The sequence below is a fragment of the Bison bison genome, unplaced genomic scaffold (genome assembly GCF_000754665.1).
Source record: "Bison bison bison isolate TAMUID 2011002044 unplaced genomic scaffold, Bison_UMD1.0 scf7180017864483, whole genome shotgun sequence".
NCBI lineage: Eukaryota > Metazoa > Chordata > Mammalia > Artiodactyla > Bovidae > Bison > Bison bison.
This window is the reverse complement of record NW_011495043.1, coordinates 1,110,822-1,123,524: the sequence shown is the minus strand read 5'-3', so window position 1 is coordinate 1,123,524 and position 12,703 is coordinate 1,110,822.

Genomic DNA, 12,703 nt, shown 5'->3' with positions numbered 1-12,703 from the left:
ACTTTATTTTTTTGGGCTCCAAAATCACTGCAGATGATGACTGCAGCCATGAAATTAAAAGACGCTTGCTCCTTGGAAGGAAAGTTATGACCAACCTAGATAGCATATTGAAAGCAGAGACATTATTTTGCCAACAAAGGTTCGTCTAGTCAAGGCTATGGTTTTTCCTGTGGTTATGTATGGATGTGAGAGTTGGACTGTGAAGAAGGCTGAGCGCCGAAGAATTGATGCTTCAAAAGAGGAGCATCTTGAGAGACTCTTGAGAGTCCCTTGGACTGCAAAGAGATCCAACCAGTCCATTCTGAAGGAGATCAGCCCTGGGATTTCTTTGGAAGGAATGATGCTGAAGCTGAAACTCCAGTACTTTGGCCACCTCGTGCGAAGAGTTGACTCATTGGAAAAGACTCTGATGCTGGGAGGGATTGGGGGCAGGAGGAGAAGGGGACGACAGAGGATGAGATGGCTGGATGGCAACACTGACTCGATGGACTTGAGTCTGAGTGAACTCTGGGAGTTGGTGATGGACAGGGAGGCCTGGCGTGCTGGGATTCATGGGGTCACAAAGAGTTGGACATGACTGAGCGACTGAACTGAACTGAACTGAATGGAAAAGAGTTAAAAACGGTAGGGTGTGGACTTCCCTGGTGGTCCAGTGGCTAAGACTCCACAGTCCCAGTGCAGGGGGCCTGGGTTCGACCCTGGTCAGAGAACTAGCTCCAACGGACCGCAATTGAGAGTTTGCCTGCTGCAACTAAAGATCTGCATGCTGCAACTAAGACCCAGCGCAGCCAAAAAAAAAAAAAAAATGTAGGGGGTGTATGTCAACCCCAGTCTCCCAGTTTATCCATTCCCCCTTTAGCCCCCTGGTAATCATTAAGTTTATTTGCTGTATCTGTGACTGGATTTCTGTTTTGTAAAAAGTTCATTCATATCATTTTTTCAAATTCCACATGTAAGTGCCATCATATGATATTTATGTTTCTTTAAGGACCTACCATACAGCCCAGGGAGCGGTAACGTCTGTAAGCTCTGTGATGACCTATATGGGGAAAGAATCTAAAAAGACAGAGGATATATGTGTATGTAGGCTTCCCAGATGGCTCCAGCGGCAAAGAATCTGCCTGCCAATGCAGGAGATGCAGAAGGCGGAGATTCGATCCCTGGGTCAGGAAGATCCCCTGCAGGAGGAAATGGCAACTCACTCCAATATGCTTGCCTGAGAACTGGGAAATCCCATGGACAGAGGAGCCTGGAGGACTACAGTCCATGGAGTTGCAAAGAGTTGGACTTGACTGAGCACACATACGTTATGTACATTTGATTCACTTTGCTCTATACTTGAAACCAATACAACATTGTAAATTAACTATACTCAGTAAAAATTAAACAAGCAAATGAAAGGTGTAGTCTTGTAAAACTGTGTAAGTGATGCTTTTAGTGCTCTCCAATCCCCAGTGAAAATAGAAGCTCTCTTGTTATAAATATTTTTGATAATGCAACATATAAAAAATGCCTTTGCAAATTGTTTTCTCTTATGACAGGAACTATGTAAAATATAATTTATCAAAATTCCTATAGCAGTAGGGCAGAAACCTGTAGTTACACTACATGGAGCAAGTGTATCTGTGTGTGATGTTACATGTTTATATCCTAGATATCAATACATAGTTTTTAGTCAACCATGCTAGAGACAGAGCTAAATTATCTTTCTGTTTTCTGTATTAAAAAATTATAGCAAAATGGTTCTCACATGAAGAGGTGATCAAAGGTTATATAACTAAAATATGTAAGGAAAATAATGTAATAGTTACATAATAACTTTCATGCAGTTAATAAATAAAAACATCCTGTAAATCCTCTGGATTTTGTTATGTTAATGACATATATCAATGTATTAGTCAAAATTCTCCAGAGAAACAGCACCAGTGGAATATATGTAGGTATATGTATATAAGAAGAGATTTATTACATAAATTGACTTTTACAGTTATGGAAGCTAATTACGTCTCATGATCTGTGAAGGCAGGCTATGGATCCAGGAAATCTGGTGGTATAATTCAGCCTGAGTTCAAAAGTCTAAGAACTGGGAGGGAGGGGTGCATATGTCCATACCAGCATCCAGAAGCATGAGAACCAGGAGTGCCAGCCTCCAGGGCAGGAGACCAATGTCTCAGCAGAGAGAGCATGCATTCACCCTGTCTCCACGCTTTTGTTCTGTTCAGGCTCTGAGTGCGTGGAATGATGCCCACCCACATGGGGAGGGCTGTCTGCTTTACACAGTTCAACAATTCAAATGCTAATCTCTTCTGGAAATAACCTCCAAGTCACACCCAGAAATAATATTTTACCAGCTGTCTGAGATTCCCTTAGCCAGTCAAGTTGGCGAATAAAATTAACCATCACCATCAACTTTATAATATCTTCATAACTTCTTGTAATTATTCTTGTCATCCTAAACAAATAACTCCTATGCCTAATTCTGTATTCATATTTTTGTATTCTTGTCTTCAAGCAGGGCTTCCAAGCTGTATTAATTTGGGATCCCCCCAAAATCTGCATCATTGGTCTCTTTGATTATTTTTCTTCTCAGTTTAGATCCAGCTTTCGGCCTCCTACTTCTCCTTTGCAGATACTTAAAACCACTGCCTCCTCTCCATTTGCCTAGTAAAACTCCAGCCTAGGTTAAGCACAGCTGAACACCTACTCAGCGCCTGTACACAAGTAACTGAACTGGGCAACAGGAAAACACAGCACTGGTGCTGACTAGGCTCGCTTTAAATTCAGGACCACGCATTTAAGATGCGCTCAGTACCACTCACCAGTCCTCCTGGGCTTCTTCATGTGTGTTTCTCACTCTCTGAAATAGTCATGCCACAGCACATTCCCTTTCCTCAAACCTGCTATATTCTCTTACTCAAGCACAGTCTCTTGCCCACATCTTCACACTCAGTTACCTCATATTCTACTGATAAAACAGATGCCACCACCCAAGAATTTCTCTATTCCCATGCCAGTAAATTTCTAACACATGCCCTTTTTTTTCAATGGATAAAGTGCTGTTAAAGACCAAACCTTGCACTTAATTCTGGATCCATCCTTCTTATGCAAATATCACCTGTCTTTCCTAAGTTATCAGTTCACTCCTTTCTACCAAATCATTCCTATCACCACACTAACTCTGATATTTCCTGCCTTTGAAAAAGAGAGAGGGAAAAAAAAGAAAAAGAGAGAGGGGAAAAGAGACAGTGACAGAAAGAGTCAGAGACAGAATGAGACACCGGAGAGACAGAGGGACTCCTAAACCCTGTAAACTTTTCAGCTGTTGTCCCAGGTTCCTACTCGCCTTCACAGCAAGCAGATCATCTCAAAGGTGCTTCTATACACACTTATAGTCAGTCGCAGCACACACACATGCTCCAAATCCGACCATGTCTCACTACCTCCACCACGGTTATTCAAGTCCGAGACACCATCATCTCTAGCCTGGATTACTTCACTCAACTCTTACATCCAGTTCTTCAAAGAGCAGCAAGATCAATATTTTAAAATGCCAGACCTGGTTAAAATCTCTGTGATTACTCCAATAACTTCCTATCCTATCTACAATGAAATAGAAAACTGCTTCTCTGGTAGCTCAGCTGGTAAAGAATCTGTCTGCAATGTGGGAGACCTGGGTTCAATCACTGGGTTGGGAAGATGCCCTGGAGAAGGGCATGGCAACCCATTCCAGTATTCTTGCCTGGGGAATCCCTGTGGACAGAGGAGCCTGGCAGGCCACAGTCCATGGGGTTGCAAAGAGTTGGACATGACTGAGCAACTAAGCACATACAAACATACCTGAAACTAACACAACATTGTAAATCAACTATAGTCCAATACAGTTTTTAAAAAATGGAAACTCTTTGTCCTGGTTTACAAGCACAACCACAATCTGACATCTTTTCTTTTTCTCTAATTTGCTTTTTAACTGTGGTGTTGGAGAAGAGTCTTGAGCGTCCCTTGGACTGCAAGGAGATCCAACCAGTCCATTCTGAAGGAGATCAGCCCTGGGATTTCTTTGGAAGGAATGATGCTAAAGCTGAAACTCCAGTACTTTGGCCACCTCATGCGAAGAGTTGACTCATTGGAAAAGACTCTGATGCTGGGAGGGATTGGGGGCAGGAGGAGAAGGGGATGACAGAGGATGAGATGGCTGGATAGCATCACTCACTCGATGGATGTGAGTCTGAGTGAACTCCGGGAGTTGGTGATGGACAGGGAGGCCTGGCATGCTGCGATTCATGGGATCGCAAAGAGTCGGACACGAGTGAGCGACCGATCTGAACTGAACTGAACTGAACTTTCTATCTCATTTACTATGCTCTGTAGCACATCAGATTGCTTGCTGTTCCTGGAACAAGTGAATTTCTGACTAGGGGACTCTGTAGTTTCTGTTCCCTCTGCTTGGTGTACTGTTCTTTAAGATTTTCATATAGCTCATCCCTTAATGCCCATTTGCTTGTTGTTGTTGTTCAGTCGCTAAGTCATGTCCGACTCTTTGAAGCCCCATGATGGACTGCAGCACTCCAGGCTTCCCTGTCCTTCACTGTCTCCCAGAATTTGCTCAAACTCATGTCCATTGAGTCAGTGATACTCACTACCTGGTCTTCATATCTGTTTATTTGTTTTCCGTTTTTATGTTTATCCTTTGTCTCCTCCACTAGAATACAAATTCCATGAAGGCAAGAGCATTATATCTTTTGTTCTCTGCTACATCTCAGGGCCTAGGACAGTACATCACAGATAGTAAAAACTCAATAAATATTCTGAATGAATGTAAGAGTGAATGAATAGATTAGCTCTTTAACTTATCCTATCAGGTTTTAGTCCCAATGATGCCTCTGAAATTGTCAAAGTCACCGTGTTGCTCCATGTTGCACTCTGCCATTTTCTTGACACATGGGAAGGTTATGGTACAGGCTACAAGTAAGTGCAAATGCTGGTCGCTTAGTCGTGTCTCACTCTTTGTGACCCCATGGACTGTAGCCTGCCAGGCTCCTCTGTCCATGGAGTTCTCCAGGCAAGAATACTAGAGTGGGTAGCCATTCCCTTCTACAGGGAATCTTCCTGACCCAGGGATCAAACCTGGGTCTCCCTCTTTGCTGGTGGATTCCTTATCATCTGAGCCACTAGGGAAGCCACATGGTATACGCTAAGTTGCTAAAGCAGCGACCTCAAAGCAGAGTGATTCTAGAGAGAAGTTAATTTCTTTTCAATGGAGTCCAGAGGGAAGTGGGCAATCAGCAGCAGATGGGCAGCTCTGCTCCACAAGAGCATTCAGGAATCCAGGTTCCCTTCCTCAGTTTCCCTGATATTCCAGAGTATTGTCCTCATGTGCAGGATTGAAACTGGGCCACTTCCATGTCTACATTCCAGCTTATAGGAACCAGGAAATGAGGGTCTGTGCTCTAACCTCCAAGGAGCATTTGCCACAGCTCTTCACTCTCTTTTTCTGGAAATACTTCTGTTTTTTGGCTTTGGTGCCACAGCACTCTTCATTTCCTTCTACCTCTCTGTTGACTCTCAGTTTCTTTTGCTGGCTCTAGTTCTTCTGGTCGACCACGAAGTAATGGACTTCTCCAAAGTGATGTCCCGTGCCATCTTCTAGTCTTTCTATTGGCCAAATAGTTCATTCAGGTATGATATTACAGAAAATCCCAAAAGGACTTTTTGGCCAACCCAATATTTGCATGCTTCTCTGGTTAATCTTTGGAGAAGGAAATGGCAACCCACTCCAGTATTCTTGCCTAGAGAATCCCATGGACAGAGGAGCTTGGCAGTCCACGGGGTCACAGAGAGTCAGACATTACTCAGCGACTAAACAACGAGTTAATCTTATGCAATTGTATGATTTTATATACCATTGAGATAGGACTAACTCTGAGTTTATGTCTTTAACCTGGACCTGTCCCTGGAGCTCTAACATCATATCTCTAACTGCAGACTTAACAGAGCAGATCTTAACTCCAGTTTGCTTGTCTCACCTCCACTGCCCCCTCAAGTCTGCTCCTTCTGCAGCTCCAGTCTGTGGACCCCCAAGAAATACTGTCACCATGAATCCAGTTGCTCTGGCCAAACCCTAGGTATGTTCCTTAGGTTTACTTTTTTTCACCTCCTCATACCCAGTCTATAGGCCAGGCCTATACTTTCAACCTCCAGAAAACATTCCAAATTTGTTGCCTTTTCTCTGTCTTCTTCATTACCATCCCTTTCCTGGACTACTCATAATCTTTTTTTAAACTCCTGCCCCTTGATACTCGTTCCCACATAGCAGCCCGAGTGATCTTTTATAACACCAGATGTCACTGACCTCGCCTCTCCAGTGTTTCCCATCTCCCGTAGAGTAAAAGCCACACTCTTTACGCTGGTCTACAAGGCCTTACAGGGACTGGCACCACCCACCTCTCCAGGCTCGTCTCCTGCCACTTGCCCCCTGGGTGAGCCCACTGCCGCCACAGTGGTGCATACCAAGTTCATTCCCATTTGGAGGTTTTGTATGAGGTGTTTCCTGTGCATGAAATATGGGTCTGAGATCTTCCCCAGTTACTTTTCATCCTCTCAGTTACATCTCAAATACCAACTCTTCAGAGAAATCTTCCTTGTCCACGCAGTGTTCAGTAGACCCTCCTTCATTCTTTGTCACATCACCCTGTCTTATACCCAGTGTGACATGATTTTGTTTATTGTCCATCTCCCCTAATGGGGAAGATAAATTCCATGAGAGCAGGCTCTGTCTTGGGCCCCATTGTTACTAAGGTCCTTGGGAAGGATTTGCTGAATAAATGTCTGAATATGGCTCAGATTTTGGAATATCCTCAGCATCTAAGGAGTGCTTTAAAATCATGAGAGTCTGAAGAAAGCTTTTTTTTATTTCCTGCATCAGTTAAAGACTTTCTATACCACTTTAGTACCATAAAATCTATCCTTTTCTTCTGACATAAGGACAGAAATGATGTTCTCATTTGGCAAATACACCCAGAAGTATTTAGAGAAGCCCACAGTCTGGAGTACAGGGATTCTTAATCTGGGTCTATGGCCCCCTGGGAGGTCCATGGATATCTGAAATTATATGGAAAAATTATATGCCTTTTTCTGAGAGATGGACTTAATAGATTTGGCAGATTCTCAGAGGGGTTTGTGGCCCAAGTGAAGTTCACTTTATTGTAGAAAAAGTGTTTGCGATGGAGTCACAAGATCTGTACTTGTGCTCTGGTGCTGTGCTTACAAATAATGTAACTTTATGCAGATTATATAATCTATCTGGATTCTAGTTTCCTCATCTCTAAAGATAACCTTTTGTATCCTCACCTACATGCACCTGGTGCTGTAAAAATGTATTTAATTCCATCACTGAATGCTAGATGTTTTACTGCATCTCATGGATAATGACACTGAGGCTCAGAGCACACTTGGATTACTTGCTCAAGACCATTTTCATCCCCAGGGAGGGTCTAGACCAAGACTCATGCTTTTTCACCCTCTGAATTGCCTGCTCTTTAGAAAGAATGTATGGGACTTCCCTGGTGGACAGTGGCTAGGACTCCACACTCCTGATGTAGGGGGCCCAGCTTTGATTTCTGGTCAGGGAACTAGATCTCACATGCTGCAACTAAGATAAATTTATTACAGCCAAATAAATAAAATAAACAAATGGTTTTAAAAGAATAAATAAAAAGTTTGCACTATCATACATTCCACTGTCCAGTTTTCCTGGGTAGGATAATTTCTTAGACACTTCACTACAGGTACCCTAGGAAAACAGCTCACCAGTGATGTGCTTCTTCTACAGGTAAGTCTCATCCTGAACTAGACAAGAGCTAAGAGCTCAGGAGTGCAGACCTCATTATCCATTTCCTTACAAAAGTGAAAACTAAGTACAAAGAGGTTAAGTAATTTATCTTAGGTCAGAAAACTAGTAATTTGCAAAGTTGGGAGAATATACTTCAATCTCTACTATTTTCTTAAATTTTCTATTAAGATGACCTTGGGCATCTTTATTCAACTAATATTTTTGACTTAGAAAGCTGACTCCTCATCTTCATATTTCATTTTTTTGGCTGTTCTTCAAAAAATTATTTGAAGGTACTTTGCAAAGCTTGAGCAATATTTTTCTCTAAGAGAACAGAAAGGTATGTGACGTGCCCACTGAACAAGGACTAATGACATTGTTAAGGAGGGAGAGAAAATAATATCACTTCTATATCTATCTCAGCTCTTACACATTAACATCAGACAATGACCTCTAAAATGAGGAAAGCACCAGCTTAACATTGCGAGGATCTTGGAAATGAGGAATTAAGGTGGGCTAGAGATTCAACTCTACAGGTACATGACTGGGTAAGAGGCAGCTTCAAATAGCACAAAAGCAACTAATGACTATTTGACTTAAACTTTTCCCCTTTCATGTTGTCTATACCAGTGTCAATGACACTTTGTAAGATGTAGAGAACAGACTAAGACAATGTTCAACAGAACCTTTTGGTGGCCAGTGACAGCACATTGGTCAGTCCCAAGAAACAGCTGTGCAGTATGATGTTTGATCTTAAATACATTTGTCCTAAACTGTAAGTTAAAAGCTTAGTCTTTGAAAGTTTGTGTCATTGTATAGGAGCTTAAATGTAAGCAATAGTTTGTTAGTAACTGCGAGTTTGGCTTTTACTGTCCTCTCATCCAAATGTAGCTCTAAACCAGTAGACTTCCTAGAGAATGTTCAGGAACAGGGCAGGAGCTACAAGCCCCTGACTGTTTTCAGTGCATTTCTGCCCCACATACCTGAGCATCTCTATGATTTTTTTTCCTTTTGCTTCCTTTTCCTCTTTTTTTTTTTTTTAAATTAATGCCTTAGCCTATTGACCAAATAGCTCACCCATTTTAATCAACAGATTTGCCTTGGAATAATTTTGACCATCTCTAAAAATCAAATAAGTCTTCAAAGGATGAAAATAACTTTCCTTGAAGGAACTGCTGATACCAAAGGAAATTTAAAAATAAAAGACCCAAAGGTGCATAATGAAGATGGTATGGTTTGAATTATCTCTCTGAATCATTTTTCTTGTCTTCTAGTTTCTTTCCCTGAAGCTCCTTCATTAATATTGACAAGGAAAGCACTTCAGATTTGTGGGGGCTGAGCAAGAGGATAGAGAACAGAAAGAGAGAGAGAGAGAAAAGCAAGTCATGAGAAATCTTGGTCTAGCTGTCCAAGTCCAGGGCCAGATCTTGCTCAGGGAAGTTGGAAAACCAGATAGTTTGGGGTTGCTACACACTGAATGTTTGTGTTCTGGAAGGCCTAATCCCCAGTTGATGGCATTTTGTGGAGGAGCCTTTGGAAGATCATTAGGTCAATCCCATGAAGGAGATCAGTGCTGTTATATGGAGACTAAGGCACTCCCCACCCGCTGCCATGTGAAGACAAGAATCAGGATGTAGAATTTGTTGGCACCTAGATTTTGGACTTTCCAGCCTCCAGAATGGAGAAATAAGTATTTGTAAGTCATCAAGTGTAAGGTATTTTGTTAGAGCAACCTGCACCGACTGACAGGTGCATTTGCAGAAGGGTGGGGTTTCCTTGTACTTTCTTGGAACAGCTGTGGGATACATAAAGCCTTTTGGAGGATCACTAGGTTAACGTAATGCCAACTAGGGGCCTTCCTGATAGCTCAGCTGGTAAAGAATCCACCTGCAATGCAGGAGACCCTGGTTCGATTCCTGGGTTGGGAAGATCCCCTGGAGAAGGGATAAGCTACCCATTCCAGTATTCTTGGGCTTCCCTCGTGGCTCAGGCAGTAAAGAATCCACCTGCAGTGTGGGAGACCTGGGTCTGATCCCTGGGTTGGGAAGATCCCCTGGAGGAGGGCATGGCAACCCACTCCTGTATCCTTGCCTGGAGAATCCCCATAGACAGAGGAGCCTAGCAGGTTACAGTCCACAGGGTCTCAAAGGGTAGGACATGACTGAGTAACTAAATGCAGCACAGCACAGTGCCAACAGAGGCCAGAAGTGGTTGCGGAAGGATTCTAAGCAGAGATGACTTGATGGCCCCTCCAGTCTGCCTTGGGCAAGCAGGATGCCCTGGGATCCAAAAAAGTTCCTGGAGTGCCTCAAGGTGAGGAAGGGGGTAGAGAAGGGTCAGAGCTGGTGGTCACTTCATGTGGGATGAGACTCTGCGGCCCAGGCTGTTGAGCAGATGACCCTAAACTAGGGGCCACGCCAGTGAGGAGCACCAGGAGTGAGGAGCAGAGGTGTAAACAGCGCACTGCTGTGGCCACAAGCCCAGCACCGCGCTGCTGTCTGTGAAGTGCTGCTGCAGGTAGCCATCTTGGCCAGGAAGAGCGGGAGCCTGTGAGGGAGTTTGCACCTTGAGTTTGACTGAATATTAACCCCAAATGACCATGTATAATGAGTGTACCCTGAAAGAGGTTGCTTCCAACCAGAAAAGCCTGAGCTAGATCAACTCCTGTCATCCCCATCCCCTAGCCCTAGAGGAAACAGGGCCTGAGTAAGATGTGAAATGGCAAACCACTCTGTGTCTGGGGAATCCCACGAACCGAGGAGTCTGGTGGGCTACAGTCCATTAGGTCGCAATAAAGTCAGACATGACTGAGAGACTGAACAACAACAAGATGTGATCAATTCCAGGAAATTTGTTGCTGCTGTTTAGTCACCAAGTCATGTCCGACTCTCTGTGATCCCTTGGACTGCAGCACACCAGGCTTCCCTGTCCTTCACTATCTCCCAGAGTTTGCTCAGAGCCATGTTCATTGAATTGGTGATGCCATCCAGCTCTCTTGTCCTCTGTCGTCCCCTTCTCCTCCTGCCCTCAGTCTTTCTCAGCATCAGGGTATTTTCCAATGAGTCAGCTCTTCACATCAGGTAGCCAAAGTATTGGAGCTTCAGCTTCAGCATCAGTCCTTCCAATGAATATTCAGGGTTGATTTCCTTTGGGATTGACTGGTTTGATCTTGCATTCCAAGGGACTCTAAAGAGTTTTCTTCAGCACTGCAATTTGAAAGCATCTATTCTTCAGCACTCAGCCTTCTTTATGGTCCAACTCTAAAGTGTCATATTTTTATATTTAAGCAATGGCATTGAGACGTAAACACGTTTCCACACTTTATTTGTGACAACACTCATTTGGATTAATAAATTAAAAAAAAAGCCCATTACTTTATTTTCATGCTTTTTAAACAAGACGGATGGGTCAATCAAATCACTGATCTAACTAATTAAAGGCAAAAATATCTTGTGATGAATGAATATTTTGGAATTCATATTGGTACTCACCTAGCTGCATGGAAACCACCAGGCATATTTCATAATAAACCAATAACCTTACTTTATATAAAGTTCATCTGAAAAAGTCATTCAACTAGTTATTGGAAAGAATGTCTTTAGAGGCCATATGTAATTTCCCACTTTCCCAGGCTTTTCTTGCCCCCTGCAGACTCCTTGATCTTTCTGGCCTGACATCTGACTTCCTCCCCACTGATAATGTGCATCAGATACAGTCAATGTAAAAGCTGCACAAAGGTATCAAAACCATGAGTTCAGAGTCACAGCACTCTTGGACCAAAAATAATCACCAGTTCGATCATCTACTTTATACTTCTTATTTGCTTATAAATAACTCTCAAACCCAAAAATCACTTCTATGCTCAAAGCATTGAGGTTTGTAAGACAATTTTAAAAATCAAAGAAAAATGATTCCTTTCGGAAATGAATATTGGGCTTCTCTAAAGATTTGAATGACTTTGCTATTTACAATGTGTAACAAGCAATTTATCACTTAATTACATGCTGCCTTGCATTATTGTCAAATTTCTTCACTTAACATAATTCTATCTTCCTGAAAAGATTGCAAATTCTTTCAAGGCTGAAAAACTGGTCTTACACTTTTCTGTTTTGCTGTGTGACAATCAGAAGAGTGGTAGGCACAAGATAGTGCTAAATGTGTATTTATTGGATGATTGAAACTAATATATTGATTTTATACTACATTAATATAGATCACACCTGGTCAAGAACTTCTATTAAAAACATAAGCAAAAAAATGAATGTAGTTTAGAACCTCTTTTGAACACTGTAAAAAATAAACAGCCAGACAATTCACTCTAAAGTTAGTGTAATAATTTGTACTGCCAAAATTTAAAAATATGGCCCAAACAGCAATCTGCACTGATACAGTGATAGAAGTCTTACTGTAAGGTAAGACAATCAATACTTGGACCTATTAGGAAGGTTCTGCTTTTTCCATTAATTGTAAACAAATTTAATTTTTTAAGCTTTATATGTAGAGTAAACAAAGATGCAAAGAAAATTCACCATAGAAAGAAAATAGCCATTGTGGGCTCACCCTTTTCTCAGATTGGGAGCTATCACCAAATTACAACAATTAGGCTTGCACGAAGATCATGGCATCCGGTCCCATCACTTCATGGGAAATAGATGGGAAAACAGTGGAAACAGTGTCAGACTGTTTTTTTGGGCTCCAAAATCACTTCAGATGGTGACTGCAGCCATGAAATTAAAAGACGCTTACTCCTTGGAAGGAAAGTTATGTCCAACCTAGATAGCATATTCAAAAGCAGAGACATTACTTTGCCAACAAAGTTCGTCTAGTCAAGGCTATGGTTTTTCCTGTGGTCATGTATGGATGTGAGAGTTGGAC